This window comes from Takifugu rubripes, chromosome 15, assembly GCF_901000725.2.
Source record: "Takifugu rubripes chromosome 15, fTakRub1.2, whole genome shotgun sequence".
NCBI lineage: Eukaryota > Metazoa > Chordata > Actinopteri > Tetraodontiformes > Tetraodontidae > Takifugu > Takifugu rubripes.
In genome coordinates this window covers 454738-477822 of record NC_042299.1, presented here as the reverse complement: position 1 = coordinate 477822, position 23085 = coordinate 454738, and the positions used below count along the sequence as shown (strand labels likewise).

General features: G+C 48.9%; 1 protein-coding gene across 1 annotated transcript in view; it reads right to left on the bottom strand.

Moving 5' to 3' along the window:
* nrip1b (nuclear receptor interacting protein 1b) overlaps positions 1-23085 on the bottom strand; it is a 34067-nt gene that overhangs the window by 6328 nt on the left and 4654 nt on the right. The gene's annotated exons all lie outside the window — the stretch shown is intronic.

Here is a 23085-nt window from a genome sequence, read left to right as displayed (position 1 = left end):
TTCATCCTTTTATTTTTGTATTTGTTTCACCTTCCAACCAACATGTCCTGGTCTAAACAAGCCTCACGCCAAAAACAAGAGATGCATTGAAGATATCCTTCAGCACTAATAATCACGGGGCTTCGATCATGGGATGGAAATTGATGGTGTGCGTGGTGGAGGAATCAAACATTGAGCTCCCCTTTACCAACGCCTTCGTAGTCGACTTAAATGAGGTCCTCCGGAACATTAGCGTAGTACCAGACTATCTGCAACGGCTCATTGCGAGATGACCGTGGGCTTCTAAAAACGAGCAAGCAGGTGAAACCTCGACAACCCCCTAAAACCAGAGTACTGGACGTTGTGGTTCAATGGTATGACTTTAATGTTTGATGCAGGTGGGGCGAGGAATTAATCTATAGAGGATGCTCCATACGCCTGGTTCTGTCCAGGGAAGTAAAGACGCAGCACTCTTGTTAAACACTGTGTTGCTACAATGAAGTCTTTTAAATTCTCCATAAAAGCAAATTCTCAAATGAATGAATAGACGCGCTTTCAATATGAATCAAAATCTCTGTGTAGATTCTCAATCATCCAGGTCATTGTATCCAAGGTAGTTTTCTCTGTCAACCGGACTGTGTTTCTTCTCTTTGAAGACGTTTCGCCTTCTATCCAGAAACAGTCTGGCCTTTCTGGACTGCGCAGTCAAGATCACTGAGGACAGAAGTCTCACCATCGAAGTCTACAGAAAACCTACACATACCGACCAGTACCTCCAGTTTGACTCTCACCACCCACTGGAACACAAGTTGGGAGTGATCAGAACCCTCCAACACCGGGCCAGAGAAATACCCACCACATCCCAAGGCAGGAAGAAGGAACAGGACCACATTAAGACAGCTCTCAAAACATGTGGCTACCCAGACTGGGCCTTCACCAAAACCTCAAGAAAGCGAGACCTCAGCAAAGGAGAGGAGGAGAGAAACAAACACCACAGCGTTTCCATCCCCTACCTGTCTGGAGTCTCTGAGAAGTTTAGGAGGATCCTCCAGAAACACGACATACCGGTTCATTTCAAACCCAGCAACACTCTCAGACAGAGGTTAGTACACCCAAAGGACAAGACACCAAGACCCAAACAAAGTAATGTGTATGCTGTACAGTGCCAGGAGAAATGCAAGGAACTGCACATTGGGGAAACCAAACAACCTCTCCACAGAAGAATGGCACAACACAGACGTGCCACCTCTTCGGGTCAGGATTCAGCAGTCCACTTACACTTAAAGGAGAGCGGGCACTCCTTCCAGGACAGCCAAGTATGGGTACTGGCCAGAGAAGACCGCTGGTTTGAAAGGGGGGTCAAGGAAGCTATCCATGTTAAATTGGAAAAACCATCCTTAAACAGAGGTGGTGGCCTGAGGCACTTCCTGTCACCCACATACTGCATTGTATGTGGGTCCTCCACTCCTTCCAACAGCAAAACAAACATTCACACCATTCCAGGAGACCCAGTGACTCACCACCAAGTGAGCCAGCGGACAAAGGGGAGACACCTCAACAGAAACCAGGTGAACGACCCGACCAACGACCCCACCGACGACTCCGGCCATCGACCCTGCCAACAACACTACCAACGACACTACCAATGACCCTACCAACAACCCCGCCAACGACACTGCCAACGACCCTACCGATGACCCTACCAGCGACCCCGCCAACGACACTGCCAGCGACCCTACCGATGACCCTACCAGCGACCCTACCAACGCCCCTGCCAACGACCCTGCCGATGACCCTGCCAACGACTCTCAGGTGACCACTCAGATCATTAACATGCTAATGGTCCACAGGGGCTATAATTTCAGAACTGAAGAAGCCTTTTGGATAAAAGGCGAAACGTCTTCAAAGAGAAGAAACACAGTCCAGTTGACAAAGAAAACTACCTTGGATTAATCAAAATCATGACTTTTGCCATAAAAATCCACATTTTGCTGCATACCTGCTGTTGCTCAGTAAAATTCAAATTCTTTGGCAACGTCATCCTTCACTTAGCTGCTTAAAACTGGATTTGCAGTAATAAAAATCCATCCATGTTTAACCTCACTTACTGGTGTTTGTCAGACTTTTGGGACGTATTTAAACTGCATTTTAACCACGTTAAACAGCTGCGTTTCCTTTGCTACAGTATTTAGCCTGAGGTGTGTTTATAGGCTGTTTCCCTCTTTGAGTTACTTTTCCAGTTGGCAGCGATGATAAAGGAAGATGATTCCAGGTGATCCGACACTACAAAAAGGTGAATTTGATCATAAAGAAGGGGAGCACATGTGTCAGCTGTTTAGATTATATTCTCTTTACGAGCAATTCAATCCTACGAGGGGAGGTTTTTACTGCCCGACAGGCCAGAACAGCGACCCTGGGAATGCAGGAAACTCTGTCTCGTACTTTTGATGCACGTTACAGTATGTCAGAGAGATGCTAGCTGGTGGAATCGGCTGATGTAGCGGCCACGCCATAAAACATTCACTTAGACAGCCGTAACAGCAATAACCACAACCATTTCCTGTCACATGACTTCAGTAAAGGGGCAGTTGTAGCTCAGAGTGCCGGGGACCGGGCTGAGAAGCAAAGTGTTCTGGATTCAAGCCACAGGGGTGCAACTGAAAGTGGTAGCTGGGGGAGGTGCCAGGAACCCCCCAGAGCAGAGCCTGCCTGCCTGCCTGCCTGCCTGCCTGCCTGCCTGCCTGCCTGCCTGCCTGCCTGCCTGCCTTCCTTCCTTCCTTCCTTCCTTCCTTCCTTCCTTCCTTCCTTCCTTCCTTCCTTCCTTCCTTCCTTCCTTCCTTCGCCTGGCAGTTGCAAATGTATTGTTTGGTACGACTCTTCTATGGAACACTTTAATGTTAAATGCTACATAAATACATTTGAGTTACCCTGAAAGAGATCAAGTGAAAGGTGCTTGTCTTTACGAAGCTATCCCGCTAGCTGCACCTAGCCTAGCTCTAGGACTGTCCCCAGAACTCAATGCTAACTACTGACGCACAATATTAAACCCAAGCTGATAAGTCATTTCCTCTTTCTCATGGCTGATTCTGACCCAACTTTCACAGTGGTTCAACACCACGATCCTTCATAAAAGCTAAACTGGTTCAGATTCAAATGCTTCATCACACTAATATTTTACATAAAAAGAATACGGAGATAGACGGGATCCGGTTCCATAAGAAATGCTTTCAGATGGACCACCAGATCAGGTTTTAGGTTGTTGTTAGCTGTTATAAGCTGAGACAGATTTGTGAATGACTATTTCATAGCTGAGTGGTGATTGGAGCCAGGACCTTCCTGAGCCCCCAGGTGGATCTCACTTCCATCTTCTCTGCCTTCTCAGACTGGAACAACACGTCCATCTTTTACATCAATCAATAATCATCAATCATCAATAATCATTTACACAATGTAGAGCACAATAAATGAGACAAAAAGAGGAGTAAAATACATGAAGGAAAATGATTCACCTGTGGAGATCTTTGGGTTATAAAGAGACAATTACACGGTGCTGGGGCATAAATATTAATAAATAACTCCAGTTTACTCAGGAAAGAAGATCGGTTGTATTTTCAGAATTTCAATCCAAAGAAAAGTTCCCAAGGTGCATTTCTGTGATAATAAATGTGGGCACGCAATTTCTATCAAAACTTGTGTTGTGCTCATACTTGTTCTGTGTTTCTGAAACCAGTTTTTAGTTTCACTTAGTATCAATAATGGGCACGAACCCAGAAAATCAAAATGATTGAGCCCTGGTGAGACCATGAAAGTGTCTTTCCTCCTCTCAGAATCCATGAACGTGTTGCTCTTCTCATCTGAACATGTGAGCTTGGCTTCAGCCTTGGGGGACCCAGAGAACCAGCACAACCTGGTCCGTTGGGGACAACTGTCCTTGGTCTAAAAACATCTCCAATTTCAAATACTTCTTTTATATATCTATTGGTTAAAACTTTGTAACGCTTGATTCTGTTGCCCCCCTGAAAAAGAAAATAGTAAATCAGAGGAGGTGTGCCCCCTGGTGTAATTCACATATCAGGACCCTCAAGCAGGAAGTGCCAAGACTAGAAAGGAAGTGGCATTCTTGTAAAATAGACAGCTATCATGTAGCCTGGAAAGACTGTCTATTAGTTTACAAAAAGGCCCTCCGCAAGGCTAGAACAGCTTATTTTTCTTCTTTGATTGAGGAAAATAAGAACAACCCCAGGTTTCATTTCAGCACTGTGGCCAAATTAACTAAGAGTCACAGTGTTTTAGATCCACCTATCCCTTCTTCCCTTAGTGGTGAAGACTTCATGAGCTTCTTCACTGATAAAGTTCTAGCTATCAGAGAGAAAGCTAACCAGGCCATCCCAACAACTGGACCATCACCAGATGTGCCGACTGTGGGAACATACAGGGTCTCCAACGAGCCCTTAAGCTCCTTCAGCCCTATATATTTTTCTGAGGCGTCATCGCTAATTCAGAAATCCAAGACCACCACGTGTCCTTTAGATCCCATCCCAACACACCTGTTGAAGGATGTTCTACCACTGATAGGCAGTTCTATCCTGGACCAGATCAATGGTTCTTTAGTGTCAGGTTATGGACCCCGGTCCTACAAGGTGGCAGTGATTAAGATGTTGCTTAAAAAACCATCACTGGATCCTGATGTCTTAGCTAATTATAGGCCAATATCCAACCTTCCTTTGATCTCTAAAGTTCTAGAGAAGGTGGTGGTGACTCAGTTACTGGAGCACCTGCAGAGGAACAGCCTGTTTGAGATGTTTCAGTCAGGCTTTAGAGCTCATCACAGCACAGAAACAGCACTTCTTAAAGTTACTAATGATCTTCTCATAGCTTCAGATCATGGACTGGTCTCTATGCTGGTTCTGCTGGACCTCAGTGCTGCTTTTGATCCAGTTGATCAGTTGGGTCATCTAATCATTAGGTTAACATCTTAGCTATGCTGCTAGAGGCCGAGGTTCCCAAGGTCCAGAAACATGATCACCTGATCAGCATGATGCTGGAACCCTGCTGGGTCATGGTTGCCTCTAATATAATGTATTTCTGTATGTTTCTCCTCCCCTCTCCTCTCCCCTCTCTCTCTCCCCTCCCCCCCATCAGCAGGAGGGTCCCCCTACATGAGCCTGGTTCTGCTCCAGGTTTCTTCCTGTTAAAGGGGAGTTTTTCCTGCCGCTGTTGCTGGTTGGGGCTCAGATAAATAAAGATGAAATAACATGAATCACAGAAAACTGCAGAAAGATTCTTATTGTCACGGACATCCACGGGCTTTTATCTGGTTTTCTGTGGAGAACATGTGTGTTCTACTGCTTAAATAGAGGTGAAGCACCTCTGCCATGAGTCTTTTTGGCCTGGGCCTCTGCTTCACTCTCACTTAACTGACTACAACACTAAATGGGCCCATTTCCTCCCGTTAAAATTGAGTCGTTCCTCAGGAGCCAGGCTACGACTTTCTGTGAAGCACTTCAGAACAATCTAGACTGTAACGTGTGCTGTCAAGTTGAATTGAATTAACAAACACCGATGACTGAATTGAATTGAACTGCCAGATTAGCAGCCTAATAAATCCGCTGCACACACCAGTAGGTTTATTCCTGTTCAGCTCCCAGTCCAAGCCCACCAGTCTTCATTTCAAATGTCTTCAGAGGAATTACAAGAAATATCCCAAGATCCAAATTATCTTGAGCAATGTACTTACCGTATTTTCTGGACTATAAGTCACTCCGGAGTTTAAGTCGCACTAGCCAAAAAATGCATAATAAAGAAGAAAAATAGATATATAAGTCGCACTGGACTATAAGTCGCGTTTTGGGGGAAAATTTATTTGATAAAATTCAAGACCAAGAACATACATTTCATCTTGAAAGGCAATTAGCATGGATTAGCAATAGGGTTACGGGATGCTAACGTAACAAATTCAGCTACATGACCCACAAAGAACTGAGTACGTGTCTGCTTTGTTAACATAACATATTAACAGTTAATCAGACAACTATAGCATAAAGAACATCCGAGCAAGTTTACCAAACAATCAAATCTAACTCCATAGACGAAGCACCGCTTCTTCTTCTGCGTCGCTAAAGGAACTCGTTCCTCAGGTACACACGCCTAGGGCGCCCTCTTGTGGTTGGCAATGTGAAAAGTGCGACTTATAGTCCGGAAAATACGGTATTTATCTTGAACAGGCTTCAGTGTCATCCAACAGGTGAAAAATGAAGTGAGGACAAAATGAATCGCTAATGCTGAATCAGCAAAAAGAGGTCCTCCATCAGTGAATGTGCATTTTAATTTTTTAATTTACAACTTTAGCATCAAGGCGAAAGAATACTTCCAATTTTCTGGAATTCTTCATTCCCCAAATGTTGTATCACTACATGTAAGTGTGTGTATCTGTATGTATTTCATTGTTAGCACTGAACTTAGCTTGTTATCTCCACCAATAGCTGCTTAATGTGTTCACCCACTCCTTTTAAACAGAAAAACACTAAATACAATTAATTAAACTTGTCCAACTTTAGAGTTTTGAGCAACAATCTAACTCCTGAGTCAGCAAAATTGGATTTTAAAACTGTGATGATGTCACGCGTGTCCTATTGCGTAACGAGTTGTGAGACAACACTCAGTCAATGGAAACATCTTTGAAACAAGCTGTAAAACTATAAAATCACAAAACCATAAACGTCCCATCACAGTTAGACGTTAAAAACATGAGCTCAAAGTGGGACCACACGGTTAAATACGCCGATGGACAAAGTCTTCCAAGGCAACGTCTCTGGGCCTGTTCCCAACATCCTGAAGCTTGGTGACACAAAGAACAATATCTATTTAATTATTTATTATCTCATGTTGTTAACAGCAACCTGCCGAAGGGACTTAAGACGGAACTTAGCCGTTAACTATGATCCTGCATATTTCTATGTAAATATCTGTTCATTAATATGTGTCGGGAGTCCACGGTCCAGAGGGACGGGGACAGCTAAACAATGGACAGCATGGACGGTAGGGAGTCCACGGTCCAGAGGGACGGAGACAGCTAAACAATGGACAGCATGGACATTAGGGAGTCCACGGTCCAGAGGGACGGGGACAGCTAAACAATGAACAGCATGGACGGTAGGGAGTCCACGGTCCAGAGGGACGGGGACAGCTAAACAATGGACAGCATGGACGGTAGGGAGTCCACGGTCCAGAGGGACGGGGACAGCTAAACAATGAACAGCATGGACGGTAGGGAGTCCACGATCCACAGGGACAGGGACAGCTAAACAATGGACAGCATGGACATTAGGGAGTCCACGGTCCAGAGGGACGGGGACAGCTAAACAATGGACAGCATGGACATTAGGGAGTCCACGGTCCAGAGGGACGGGGACAGCTAAACAATGGACAGCATGGACATTAGGGAGTCCAGAGGGACGGGGACAGCTAAACAATGGACAGCATGGACGGTAGGGAGTCCACGGTCCAGAGGGACGGAGACAGCTAAACAATGGACAGCATGGACATTAGGGAGTCCACGGTCCAGAGGGACGGAGACAGCTAAACAATGGACAGCATGGACATTAGGGAGTCCACGGTCCAGAGGGACAGGGACAGCTAAACAATGGACAGCATGGACGTTAGGGAGTCCACGGTCCAGAGGGACGGGGACAGCTAAACAATGAACAGCATGGACGGTAGGGAGTCCACGATCCACAGGGACAGGGACAGCTAAACAATGGACAGCATGGACATTAGGGAGTCCACGGTCCAGAGGGACAGGGACAGCTAAACAATGGACAGCATGGACGTTAGGGAGTCCACGGTCCAGAGGGACGGGGACAGCTAAACAATGAACAGCATGGACGGTAGGGAGTCCACGATCCACAGGGACAGGGACAGCTAAACAATGGACAGCATGGACATTAGGGAGTCCACGGTCCAGAGGGACGGGGACAGCTAAACAATGGACAGCATGGACGTTAGGGAGTCCACGGTCCAGAGGGACGGGGACAGCTAAACAATGGACAGCATGGACATTAGGGAGTCCACGGTCCAGAGGGACGGGGACAGCTAAACAATGGACAGCATGGACATTAGGGAGTCCACGGTCCAGAGGGACGGGGACAGCTAAACAATGGACAGCATGGACGTTAGGGAGTCCACGGTCAGCCTCGTTGTTTCCTACTTTACAGTTTTGTCCCATTCGCAACGTTTCCAAGCTCAGCGCAGACTGAACAATGTCCAAGGGTTAATTTAGAGAAGTGTGTGTGTGTGTGTGTGTGTGTGTGTGTGTGTGTGTGTGTGTGTGTGTGTGTGTGTGTCTTAAACTCCTGAAGCAGAGTCCTAGCAGAGAGCTGGAGGTTTAGCCAGTGCTGAGTGGCCCTAGCTAGGTTCATTAGCGACAGTGCTAATAAGGCTACTCAGAGCGTCCCAGGCTGCTAATATCAGCATCAATAACTGCTGATCGTGTGTGGTATCGCTACACAAGCTGCATAGAAAGGCTCCTCCATCGGTGGGTTTGACACCCTTCACCTATTCCATTAAAGCTCGTGTAGCTACACGTTTGGTTTCTTGGACTGAATAAAAGCATCTCTGTCCTTCACAGATCCGTCTTTGTTGACAGGACGTCCAATCCCGATGCAACAGCCACTGGGTGGTTTAGCACGACGGCACAGGGCAGCTTTCACAGTGCAGGAAAAATCATCCCACTAATGAAAAGCTGCAACAACCTTTTCCCAGTGCTGGAAGGACCCGGGACCACATGCTATGTTCATGCAGTGGTGAAAGGGGCTAAAGAGAGGGGGGGGTGCAGGGTTGGACAAGAAAGGGCACAGAACTTTGGGGAAAGGAGCCCCGCCAACTGTTTAGCCTGGGGTGGATCCATCATGCTCTGGGGTAGCATGAGGAACATCACCTCTCGAAGCACATCCTGGAGGTGCAGCCATGGGCCTCACAGTCCTCTGGCCTAACCACCTTCTGGACAGACCTCAAAAGTGATGGAACAACTCGCTAAAGAACTGGGGAAAATCCCTCAGACGACAACTGAAAGACTTTAGGCTGATAAAAAAGTGCTTGTCAAAAGTTGTTCAACTAGTTACTGTCTGTGCAACCCTAACCCTAACCCTAACCCTAACCCTACTGTCTGTGCCCCAAAAGGTTGCTTTCCTTTGATTCTGAACTTGTGAAATAGAAACTTTTTTATTTAAAAAAACAGGGCAACGTGTTGTCTGCAACAATTGAACTTGAAGTGCAACTTTAAATTAGAGTGACCGACATCTGGGTAGTTGAGGAAGAGCAGAACTGCTGGCTGGCGTGAGCAGATGATATTCATGTTTTCGGGCTTTTAGGGCCACATTGAGGAACGTTTAGAGTCAGAGGTTTACAAGAAAAAGGTGATAAAACTCCCAAACTCCTAACATGATCAGATGAACATCGCAGTATTTTAACCTGTTGGTTTAGAGGAAAATTGTTACAATGTGGCTCATGGAGCATTTCCTGACCATGGAGGTTCCCTCAGTATAGGGGTCACATAAGAGAGCCAACTACGTAGTTTATCTACCTAAATGAATGCTTCTACACTTGTGACGCGGAACATCGCAGCTCTGCTAAGCTCCCAGCCCAGGGTCAAGGCCATCTCTGGGTTGGGCCATCTAGCTGACCAGCCTCCCTTCCAAAGCCATCTGCGGTAACGGCAATGTCACCACCTTTACTAGCTGAGGTTCGTTTAGTTTGGTAGCTGCAGTGTGGTGCAGCGTGTTGAGTCACCAGCAGGGACGTGGGACATCTGCTGCATGAATGCAGCCATTGCTAGTCTTTAGCTGGCACGGTTCAAGCTAGTGAGGTGGTTGAGACAGGTCTAGTTACCCCTGACACGTTTGTTCATGTTGCTCAGTCCAGCTAAAATCTAAAGATGGCCAACAGTCCCTCAGTCATTAAAGTGAAGCTGTAGTTGAAGGGCCACAGAGAGCTTGAGTTCCCCAGTAGAATGGTAAACCTGCCCTGCTAGAACCACACTGAGTCCAAGTGCACTGGAGGAGTGGGGGTTGTGTTCTAGAAGAGGTTGTTAAAGGCTCGGTTTTAACAGGTTACAACAGTTATTTGTTTAATGCTCTAACTCATGGACTGGAAAGGACTGAAAGGTCAGACATTTTGTGTAGTTTCCTCAGAAAGATGAGATGAGTTGTTATTTGTATTGAGAATCCAACAGTAGATAGAAACCTTGACGAGCCTCATCCTGCCTCGGTATGGGTATCACCATATCTCTGGCCAGGTTGGACCATCAAGTGTTCCAGAGCTTCCAGGCAACCTAACAGTGATAGACTTCAAAAGAAGGGATTTGGAGCCGCTCTGGAGTGTTTCTGGGGTTCTCACAAAGAGCGTAAAGCTAACAGATCGTAACAGCACCACAGTAGTGGCAATTTAGTAAAGCTCAAATGCTGGTTAAGCACTGACGTCAACAGTTCCCTCAAAATGTTACCAGAGGTTTAACCAGATCTATGAGGGCACTGAGAATTCAGGTGGTCAAACTACAGGGTTTGGCAGATTCCAAATGAGATCAAGGGCTTTTGGAAACCCTCAAGTCCAAAAGGTTGGCTCTGGCCACCCTGCTGGGGGTTGCAGCACAGGGAGCCTTGGTCAGGTCTCCTTTCTTCAGAGATGGACACCTCCTCTTAGTATTGTTTGGTTTGGAGAAGAAAGATGGTCAGATGAGGGTGGTTAACTCCATGTGATCCAGCACCAACTCTGGTTTCTCACTGTGCTGAGACTTGGAGGATCACAGCCAAGTAACACAAGGATCTGTTCAGGAGTCACTGAACAGGTCACAGAACACTGGTCTCCCTCAGGTGTACAACGACCATAAAGAAGAGCTTGAGACTCCACTAACTCTCAGAGAACTATACGCTGCTCTGATGAGTTTATGGAGTGGAAGAACCGGACTACTGTACCTGTCAATCTACAATACGGTCTACAAATCTTGGCGGTCTTCTGCTGCTGGAGAACCTCCATGCAGGATGGAGACCGGATGGATGCCTCTGAGGTGCATGAGAGGCGGTTCATCCCTGGGCTACCAAAGGAAGGGGACCTACACAAACTGAAACACCATAGACCTTTTCCTTTTTGCTCTGCATGGACTACAAGGTCCTGTCCAAGGTCCTGGCGACCAGATGACAGAGGTGATGGGTTCTGTTGTCCACGCTCACCAGACTGACTGTGTGCCCAGCAGGCTGATAGTAACATCCATCTAATTCGTGATGTCTCGGAAGTCTCTGGCTCATCGGCTGACAGTTTTCTAATTTCCACAGAGCAGGAAAAGGCTTTTTAGCAGGTTGACCCAGTACCCGTGACAAGTTTTAGCTGCTTTGGGTTCTGCCCTGGTTTCACTGCAAAGGTTCAAGTTCTGTACAGCAACATTGTAATTGTGTTGTGGAGGTCTGAGAGGGTGGTCAGACAGGTCTGTCCTCTGTCTGCCATGTTGGACTCTCTGATGAGAAAGTCTCGTCTCCTCAACTGCTTAACCCTCTTGGGGTCATAGGGAAGGTAAACAAAGGTATGGTCCCCCTGGACAAGTTGCCAGATGGATCAATATGGATCAATCACTATAACGTAGGCCACCAGAGGCCACCATGGGCCCCAATAGGCCACCATAGGTCCCCATAGGCCACCATGGGCCCCAATAGGCCACCATGGGCCCCAATAGGCCACCATAGGTCCCCATAGCCCCCCATAGGTCCCCAGAGGCCACCATAGCCCCCCATCGGCCCCAATAGGCCACCATAGCCCCCCATAGGCCTGCTTGCATTAAATTCTGCACATACTGCAGAAATACTGAGTTGCATCAACCTGTGATGGCTAAATATTACTCTTGTTTTGACTACAGTTAAACAGTTAAACTGGTAGTAATATGCTATAAGTGGTTGTTTGACCACAGATGTCACAATAGCTACTCTTAAAAAGGCCCTGCTTCGTCTCGTGGACCCATGAAACCTAATTTGTAAATATTGCATTTCACATGCAGCGACATTAGTTGTATGCTAACATTTATTTTAACACCATGACATGTTAGCTAATGTAACATTAGCCTACCAAACAAATGTCTCACAACAAGCAAATTGGTGGGGCTTTGATGATGGTGCGCCGTGTACATTTTTACTTCCTTTTATGATGTCATTAGTGCTTCTATAGGAGTTTAGCCCATTGCTAAAGGTTTATTGTCTTTTCAGTTGGTTAGCTCAGCGTGCTTCACAGAAGATGATTTTTTCTGCCACCTCTTCCACACCAAACCAGTTTGGAACTGGGACTGGTTCACTTTGGGTGGCTGGCTTAGCCAACTAGCGGTCCATGATCTATAACAGATAACAGCATGGAAGCTTGGGACAGATGAAAACGTAGTGAGGCGCGGCGGCTCCATGTGAGCTGTGGGGTCACACCCTGGCACAAGGGTCATCAGCACAACCTTGTTGATGATGTCTGGAGAAGAATGAACTGAGGGAACATGAACTTGGACCAAGGTTTTTGGCAGCAGTCTTGGCTGAATGCGGGGTCAAACGCCCCATAGCCCTCGCTAAGTTCCAGTAGAGTCACCACAGACTTTTGCTACATCACCCTACTGATGTCCCCCGTGGCCCTACTGATGTCCCCCGTGGCCCTACTGATGTTCCCCGTGGCCCTACTGATGTCCCCCGTGGCCCTACTGATGTTCCCCGTGGCCCTACTGATGCCCCCCGTGGCCCTACTGATGTCCCCCGTGGCCCTACTGATGTCCCCCGTGGCCCTACTGATGTTCCCCGTGGCCCTACTGATGCCCCCCGTGGCCCTACTGATGTTCCCCGTGGCCCTACTGATGTCCCCCGTGGCCCTACTGATGTCCCCCGTGGCCCTACTGATGTCCCCCGTGGCCCTACTGATGTCCCCCGTGGCCCTACTGACACCGCTGGTACTTTTAATGTGTATTTTGTGTCTACCTGTGTCTGTCTGTGTCTCTCCCCGTCTGTGTCTGTCTGTGTCTCTCCCCGTCTGTGTCTGTCTGTGTCTCTCCCCGTCTGTGTCTGTCTGTCTCTCTCCCCGTCTGTGTCTGTCTGTGTCTCTCCCCGTCTGTGTCTGTCTGTCTCTCTCCCCGTCTGTGTCTGTCTACCTGTGTCTGTCTGTCTCTCTCCCCGTCTGTGTCTGTCTACCTGTGTCTGTCTGTCTCTCTCCCCGTCTGTGTCTGTCTGTCTCTCTCCCCGTCTGTGTCTGTCTGTCTCTCTCCCCGTCTGTCTGTCTGTCTCTCTCCCCGTCTGTCTGTCTGTCTACCTGTGTCTGTCTGTCTCTCTCCCCGTCTGTGTCTGTCTGTCTCTCTCCCCGTCTGTGTCTGTCTGTCTCTCTCCCCGTCTGTGTCTGTCTGTCTCTCTCCCTGTCTGTGTCTGTCTGTCTCTCTCCCCGTCTGTGTCTGTCTGTCTCTCTCCCCGTCTGTGTCTGTCTGTCTCTCTCCCTGTCTGTGTCTGTCTGTCTCTCTCTCCATCTGTGTCTGTCTGTCTCTCTCCCCGTCTGTGTCTGTCTACCTGTGTCTGTCTGTCTCTCTCCCCGTCTGTGTCTCTTTGTCCGTCTCTCTCCCCCTCTGCTGTCTCTCCCTTTCTGTCTCTCTCCCCGTCTGTGTCTCTTCGTCCCTCTGCTGTCTCTCCCAGTCCGTCTCTCTCTCTCTCCCCGTCCGTCTCTCTCTCCCCCCGTCCGTCTCTCTCTCTCCCCCTGTCCGTCTCTCTCTCTCCCCGTCTGTCTCTCACCCCGTCTGTCTCTCCCCCCCGTCTGTCTCTCTCCCCCGTCTGTCTCTCCCCCTCTCCCCGTCTGTCTCTCCCTCTCTCCCCGTCTGTCTCTCTCTCCCTCTGCTGTCTCTCCCCGTCTGTCTCTCTCTCTCCCCGTCTGTTTGTCTCTCTCTCCCCGTCTGTCTCCCTCTCTCCCCATCTGTCTCCCCCTCTCCCCGTCTGTCTCTCTCTCCCCCCGTCCGTCTCTCTTTGTCTGTCTCTCCCCGTCTGTCTCTCTCCCCCGTCTGTCTCCCCTTCCCCGCCTGTCTCTCCCCCTCTCCCCATCTGTCTCTCCCCGTCTGTCTCTCTCCCCCCGTCTGTCTCCCCTCTCCCCGTCTGTCTCCCCTCTCCCCGTCTGTCTCTCTCTCCCCCCGTCCGTCTCTCTCTGTCTGTCTCTCCCCGTCTGTCTCTCTCCCCAGTCTGTCTCTCCCCCTCTCCCCATCTGTCTCTCCCCGTCTGTCTCTCTCCCCCCGTCTGTCCCCCCTCTCCCCGTCTGTCTCTCCCCGTCTGTCTCTCCCCCTCTCCCCGTCTGTCTCTCCCCGTCTGTCTCTCTCCCCCCGTCTGTCCCCCCTCTCCCCGTCTGTCTCTCCCCGTCTGTCTCTCCCCCTCTCCCCGTCTGTCTCTCCCCGTCTGTCTCTCCCCCTCTCCCCGTCTGTCTCTCCCCGTCTGTCTCTCCCCGTCTGTCTCTCTCCGTCTGTCTCTCCCCGTCTGTCTCTCCCCGTCTGTCTCCCCCTCTCCCCGTCTGTCTCCCCTCTCCCCGTCTGTCTCTCCCCGTCTGTCTCCCCTCTCCCCGTCTGTCTCCCCTCTCCCCGTCTGTCTCCCCCCCGCCCGTCTGTCCCTCCCTCCCCGTCTGTCCCTCCCGCTGCAGCAAGGTCAGGCAGGTCACCGTGTCCTCATCAGTAATCCACAGCTATTCGTCAACAGCTCTGGCTGCTGTTGGAGCAAAGACAGAAGAGGAGCGTCTACCAGGGGTGAATGTCCAATGAGGGACGCAGCTCGCCGTGTTTTGACATTCCATTAAACGTGATTTGCTGCGTGCAGCCTAAAACAGCCTCGTGTTGTCCTGCTCCTTCTTACCTTCATGCTAATCTCAAATCTAACAAGGACTTCAAAAGTCCCTGGAAATCTTGGATTGTCCCAGAATAACTGGTGGAAGAAAAGTCATTGTTTTATTTTTTATTCATTGCTGAACTATTGTTCTTCAGATTGCAGTTTGTTATTTTAATAGTAAGAAATCTTCAAACCCATTTGCTCCGGATAATTTGCCAAAGGCTGTGCACTCTTTCACCGCCACGGCATGTTTTTCATGCTAAGCACACGTGTGCGTGGCAGACAGCAAAGGATTGTGGGATATGCTAATCATGAACAGAAAGAAGCGTCAGGTGAGCATCTTGGGCCCCTCTTTCCTCCAGTGTTCCGTCCCTCAACCTCCCCACTGCTCTGCTTCCTGGCTTCTCCACCAATGACCTTTAGCGTCTCAGCCTCCCTGTGCAGCTAACGCCATCCTCCTCGGGACAAGTGTCCAGTCAGCAGTCTTCACCATGACGGTGGAGCCCACTGAACCAGACAGGGAGCGGTGAAATGCTCACAACAACCTTTCTGCCTGTTTTCCATTGATTGGCTCATCTCACGGCGACACCAGGGGGCTCCAATCCTCAGCTGTTTCACAACATGCTAAATTTAGAACACCGATTTGGAGTTTTCACAACTTTCAAGGCATAAAACACACAAAGAAATCATGTCTCTGATTAATCTACATATGACTTTTAGAAGTAAAATACCGAACGACGTTAGCTTTTTGCTGACGTTCTACTTTGTGCACCAGTGTGAAGAACGTCGTCCCCGTGCCAGAGTGATGGATCCGCGATGGGGGGTCCAGCTGGCTAATTGCAACTGCAGGTGTTGAATATGCTAACTGGAGTCTGATGTGGGCTAATATGCAGGTGATGTCTGAAGAGAGGGGTGGTGGCGCTTAGCGTTAGCGTTAGCGGGGGCGTAACGGGTGGATCATTTGGAGCTTTTCTCCTTACACAACGGCGCTGCCACTGACCCACTTCTGAGTGGCTGGGGCTCACCAAGTCCCTGCCTCCGTGTCTTGTCTAACTGACAATAACACAGCCACCCTCTGCCTCTGTGAACTGTGGGAAAAATAGGTCACCCTGACCCCATTTTCTTTCTTCCCGTCTTCCCTCTGCAGGATTCTGCAGCTCCACGTTTGACTGTGGGCGACAGGAAGATGAAGGGGGCAGGGTCGGATATCTTCCTCCACCATTGGCTGGACAATAAACACATTTTCTCAAGCACCGTTAGCTAACGTGGCATGGCACTATTTCCATGAACAAGGTCCTGCTATTATGGTATAGAGCGGGAACACCCAACTGAATTATTCTAAAGGGAAAGACAAATTCAGCACCCTCACCATCAGTCACCTCTGGGACTAAACGGGCTTTAAAGAACACTCCCAACGCTGTGTTTTATCGTATTAGCAAGTCGACACTTTTAACACCTCACTGTGTACTGAAGTAGGAGGCCTTCCCCAAACACACCCAGCTAACGGCACCACGTGAGCTACGTGGGGAAGTGGACCCGACCAGCGTGAGGGAAGTAGAGGACGATAAAACCAACTGCATTATTGTGCACCTATAATTAGGACGGGTGTATGAACACACTGTGTAAGGTTCTATACGGTATTACAGTATATATATACAGTTATTGGACAGATATAATGTGCAGAATCATTCAGCTACTCATATAAAACATTTTCCCGTCTCATTTGTTCCCAACTGTAAAACTGATTTGAAGTAAGACCAGACCGGACGTGATCCTGTCAGCTGGGTCAGTCAGGAACACCTGAGATCAAGCCCTGACATGAATGACACGGCCGCCCTAACGGGGCCGGACTCTTACAGTTGATTATGAGGCCATGTCCCCCTGAAAGGTCCAGCTAGCCCATAGCGCTACCCCACCCCCACCTTGCTGGCATCTGACACCTTCTCTGATGTTTGGCAGCTAATTTTAATCTGTTTTGCTCAACACATCTTTGCTAACCTCTCGACTATTTGCAATAAAACACGTGATGCTTATATGACCCTTTTTTACAATTTTGGACTTTTGGCTCAGCTAAATCTCTTTCCTGGCACATTTAGCATGAGAAAAGAAGCTGCTGGTAATTACCCTTGGTAACGGGGTTAGACCAGACCGGTCTTTATTACACATTGTGCACAGTGCCTGATACGTGTTATTACAGCTGAAAGTGGGAAAATATGCATGAAAATGAGGGTGGGTCCAAATCGTCACTTGGCTAATAACTGTGCACCTCGTGCACGCTCGCCTACTCTGAACTCATAGAAATAACGTGCTTTTTAAATCTGATACAACAGCTGTAGAGGTTATTAAACCGGCGACTGCCACAGTTGATCTTGGTGGACTCAAACAGCTGTTAAGGGATCAGAGATCAAAGGTGGACCTGCTCCTTAATGGCAGTCTTTGATCCTTTATTTGAATAGTGAGAAATGTAGCCTAGAAACTCAGCTAGATAAGATTATGGGATGCTGCCAGTGGGAGCGGGACGGTCCTCTAGTAGTCACCCAAACTGGACCATCCCAGCGAGCCCCTCCCAAAGCTCTGGCTCGGCTTTGCTCGGCCAGAACCAAGGATGGGAATTGCCTGAACGGCTAAAAATAAAAGGAGCCTCCCTTTATTGATGCTTTTGGGACTATTAAAAGCACCAGCGATGGACAATGTAGCATTGGGTCCAGCTCTCAGCTGTTGCTGGAGAACAGGTTCTTGTTCCGTCTCTGCTCCAACGTGAGGTAGAACCTTAAACTACAGCAACAGGCTCTAAAAGTGTTCTGAGAGCTGGAGGCAGCTAAAGCTGGTCCGAGTGTCACCGCTGACCCCCGGAGGCTGAGAGATGCTCCGGTATCACCCAATTAGCAAGAGGCTATGGTTCAAACTGACCCAGGGTCAGTGGTCGTATTTGAATGCTTCCAGCTGTGACGTAACATAGAAAGATTCTGATACAACTAAATGGCTCTGAGATGTCTTTGTTCTTCAAAGGAAAGGAGGCAGATAAGTCATCTGCCAACTGGCAACAGAAACGAGCAAATGAATTTGAAATGACAACGACGTCATCGGACGGATCAGTCAATCAAGACATGACGGCTGATCATACGACATGTATGATACATCAGCTGGCGCGATCCAGCGGATCAGACCGGCACAGAGCTACCGGGACCCTCGGTGATCCCATGGTTCTAATAATTACATTAGAAAGGCTAATGCTAGCTGTCAACAGCGTGGTCATCATCACATCCATACAGGTGTGAGCTGCACATGCGCAGCAGTAACAGAAGGTTCCAGAACAGCAGGCTGCTTTATGGCCACTGGGCCTCCAACCTTTGAAGACCACGTTTCAAAGTCCTTCCAGAACTCAGAACACACCCGGAGGAATCGTCCCTCCTTCATTAACGTCCATTCACAAATTTCTGAGTTAGGGTGAGGGTTAGCGTTAGGGGTTAGCGTTAGGGGTTAGGTTAGGGTTAGGGGTTAGGGGTTAGGGGTTTAGGGGTTAGGGGTTAGGGGTTAGGGTTAGGGTTAGGGTTAGGGGTTAGGGGTTAGCGTTAGGGGTTAGGGGTTTAGGGGTTAGGGGTTAGGGGTTAGGGTTCGGAATCAAACGCCAGCTATCACATGACCTCCTTGGCAGGAAGGTAATGAACAGCACCACCTCGTAGAACTGGGGGTTCCAAAAAAGATGGGCATTCAAGAACGTGCTCCTAATAAGCAGCTCAGGCCCAATAAACAGTATTTTTGCGAATGATCTTAGCACAGTTTATTCTCAACTGCTGATTGGATCACAAAGAACTGTGATAAACGGTGAAAACATGCGTTTGCATCACAGCATTTGGCTTCAGAAAAAAGTGACCTTGTGCAGAAAAACATGGTGCCTGAGAGATGAGTCACGGAGCCGCTGCTCCACTTTCCTCTGCTGCCAGACACAGAGGAAGGAAGAGACCACCTCGAGTTCTTGTCGGGGCAGATGGGTCTGGGAACTGAAGGGCAATGGCCGCCAAAACCAGTACAACAACGTGCCAGGTCCTGGTTCTCTGGCCTTGGTAAAGGCTTCTTTTCCAGTTAAGAGCTTGGATCTAGATCCTTTTCCTCTCAAAGGAACCGGGGGCAGCTAGAACAGGGGGCAGCTAGAACAGGGGGCAGCTAGAACAGGGGGCAGCTAGAACCGGGGACAGCCTCGGGACCAGCACCAGGCCAAAGCCTCCAGCCCCTCAGCACCCTGCCTCTGGACCCCTCTTCCTCAGGACCCACACTATTCCGACTCCATCGCTACATTCCTGCCTCAAACTCTCCCTTTTCACCTCAGATACCTCATCCACCACGGCTCTGTGGGTTTTCTCTTGTTTTTCTATGATGCACCTGTCTGTCCGTCACCCGTCTGTCTGCCCTTCACCCGTCTGTCTGTCTGCCCGTCACCCGTCTGTCTGTCTGTCCGTCACCCGTCTGTCTGTCTGTCCGTCAGTCTGCCCTTCACCCGTCTGTCTGTCTGCCCTTCACCCGTCTGTCTGCTCTTCACCCGTCTGTCTGTCTGTCTGCCCGTCACCCGTCTGTCTGTCTGCCCGTCACCCGTCTGTCTGTCTGCCCGTCACCCGTCTGTGTGTCTGCCCTTCACCCGTCTGTGTGTCTGCCCTTCACCCGTCTGTGTGTCTGCCCTTCACCCGTCTGTGTGTCTGCCCTTCACCCGTCTGTCTGTCTGTCTGCCCGTCACCCGTCTGTCTGTCTGCCCTTCACCCGTCTGTCTGTCTGCCCGTCACCCGTCTGTCTGTCTGCCCTTCACCCGTCTGTGTGTCTGCCCTTCACCCGTCTGTCTGTCTGTCTGCCCGTCACCCGTCTGTGTGTCCATCATTAATGTATGTTGGGAGGTGACCTTGAGTGTCCAGAAATATAAATAAAAGGTGCTAATAATAGTAATTACTAGCAGTAAGAATCATTTTCATACAAGGAAAAACATAAATCTATATGAATATCATAATTTCCCTTCAGGTGAATTCAGAAGCAAATGAACATACGTGAGCGGCTACATACGTGAGCGACTACATACGTGAGCGGCTACATGTGTGAGCGGCTACATGTGTGAGCGGCTACATGTGTGAGCTGCTACATACGTGAGCGGCTACATACGTGAGCGGCTACATGTGTGAGCTGCTACATGTGTGAGCGGCTACATACGTGAGCGGCTACATGTGTTAGCTGCTACATACGTGAGCTGCTACATACGTGAGCGGCTACATACGTGAGCGGCTACATACGTGAGCGGCTACATACGTCAGCGGCTGCATGTGTGAGCGGCTACATACGTCAGCGGCTGCATGTGTGAGCGGCGGCTACATGTGTGAGCGGCGGCTACATGTGTGAGCTGCGGCTACATGTGTGAGCTGCGGCTACATGTGTGAGCTGCGGCTACATGTGTGAGCGGCTACATGTGTGAGCGGCTACATGTGTGAGCGGCTACATACGTGAGCGGCTACATACGTGAGCGGCTACATGTGTGAGCGGCTACATGTGTTAGCTGCTACATACGTGAGCTGCTACATACGTGAGCGGCTACATACGTGAGCTGCTACATGTGTGAGCGGCTACATACGTGAGCGGCTACATGTGTGAGCGGCTACATGTGTTAGCTGCTACATACGTGAGCTGCTACATACGTGAGCGGCTACATACGTCAGCGGCTACATACGTCAGCGGCTACATACGTCAGTGGCTGCATGTGTGAGCGGCTACATGTGTGAGCGGCGGCTACATGTGTGAGCGGCTCACTCCAGGCAGCTGTAGATAAAGAAGAGGGCAACAGCCAGAACCAGCGAGCTTCCTGTGGACCAGGACCAGTGTGGCTATTGTGGTTTATGCTCCCGATAGCCAATCAGCTGCTCTTCTCCTGTTAGAGAAGACATCACATCCAGAGAGCAGCAGTGATCCTGGATGTTTTTTCTGGTGTGACCTTTAGCAGCTTTCACCTTGGGCTTGATTACCCGAGTGAATGAAAGGCCCTGTGGCTGCATGTATTCACACCCACACGGACTGTCTCACCCCCCTCATCCTTCCAGGCAAGGTCAGGAGAGAGGAGCGGGGTAAGGCTGGGTCAAGGGTGTCACATGATTTAATCTCCTTCTGAAGAGTTGCTTAAAAAGCTCTTGGCAGTCAGATCAAGGTCATGCTCCTGGTCTTAAAGCTACAGCAAAACCTGAAGGTTCACAAATGTATGGAACAGTGCACAGAGACAGGCCCACGTTCACCAGTCCTGTCTCACATCCAGTTGGATTCTCTGACCCGTTTCATTCACTCCCAACATCACTTCCACCTCCTCCACTGCTCGGGCTCATTATTGAACAAGCCTCTGGTTGGATGGTCTCCTCTCAAGGGCAGCAAGGGTGGAGAGAGCAGACGCCCATCCTGCTTTTCTTGAGGGATTCATCACACTAGTTACACTAGTCACACACTAGTTACAGACACACACACACGTCACACTAGTCACACACTAGTTACAGACACACACACACGTCACACTAGTCACACACTAGTTACAGACACACACACACGTCACACTAGTCACACACTAGTTACAGACACACACACACACGTCACACTAGTCACACACTAGTTACAGACACACACACACGTCACACTAGTCACACACTAGTTACAGACACACACACACGTCACACACTAGTTACAGACACACACACACGTCACACACGTCACACTAGTCACACACTAGTTACAGACACACACACACACGTCACACTAGTCACACACTAGTTACAGACACACACACACACACGTCACACTAGTCACACACTAGTTACAGACACACACACACGTCACACTAGTCACACACTAGTTACAGACACACACACACGTCACACTAGTCACACACTAGTTACAGACACACACACACGTCACACTAGTCACACACTAGTTACAGACACACACACACGTCACACTAGTCACACACTAGTTACAGACACACACACACGTCACACTAGTCACACACTAGTCACACACTAGTTACAGACACACACACACGTCACACTAGTCACACATTAGTTACAGACACACACAATAGTTACACTAGTCACACGCACACACTAGTCACACACACACACTAGTTACACACACACACAAACACACACACACACACACAAGTTACACTAGTCAAACGCACACACTAGTCACACTAATCACACACACACACTAGTTACACTAGTCACACGCATACACTAGTCACACACACACACACACTAGTTACACTCGTCACACGCATACACTAGTCACACACACACACTAGTTACACTCGTCACACACTAGTTACAGACACACACTAGTTACAGACACACATTAGTTACACGCACACACTAGACACACACATACACACTAGTCACACGCACACACACACTGGTTACACTAGTCACACACACACACACACACTAGTTACACTAGTCACACACACACGCTAGTTACACTAGTCATACACACACACTGGTTACACTAGTCACATACACTAGTCACACACACACACACACAGGTTACACTAGTCACACACACACATACTGGTTACACTAGTAACATACACACACACACACACTGGTTACACTAGTCACACGCACACTGGTTACACTAGTCACACGCACACTGGTTACACTAGTCACACACACACACACACACACACACTAGTTACACTAGTCACACACACACACTGGTTACACTAGTCACACACACACACACACACTGGTTACACTAGTCACACACACACATACTGGTTACACTAGTCACACGCACACTGGTTACACTAGTCACACACACACATACTGGTTACACTAGTAACATACACACACACACACTGGTTACACTAGTCACACGCACACTGGTTACACTAGTCACACGCACACTGGTTACACTAGTCACACGCACACACACACACACTAGTTACACTAGTCACACACACACACTGGTTACACTAGTCACACACACACACGCACACTGGTTACACTAGTCACACACACACATACTGGTTACACGAGTAACACACACACACACACTGGTTACACTAGTCACACGCACACTGGTTACACTAGTCACACGCACACTGGTTACACTAGTCACACACACACACACACACACTAGTTATGGGAGCCAGCCAGGGTATTTGGGTGTGTTTGTCAGTCTGAGCATCCCATAAATAACCAACGTCATTGATGGCACTGATAAGTGGGTGGACACCTTGAGGATAAACCGTTAA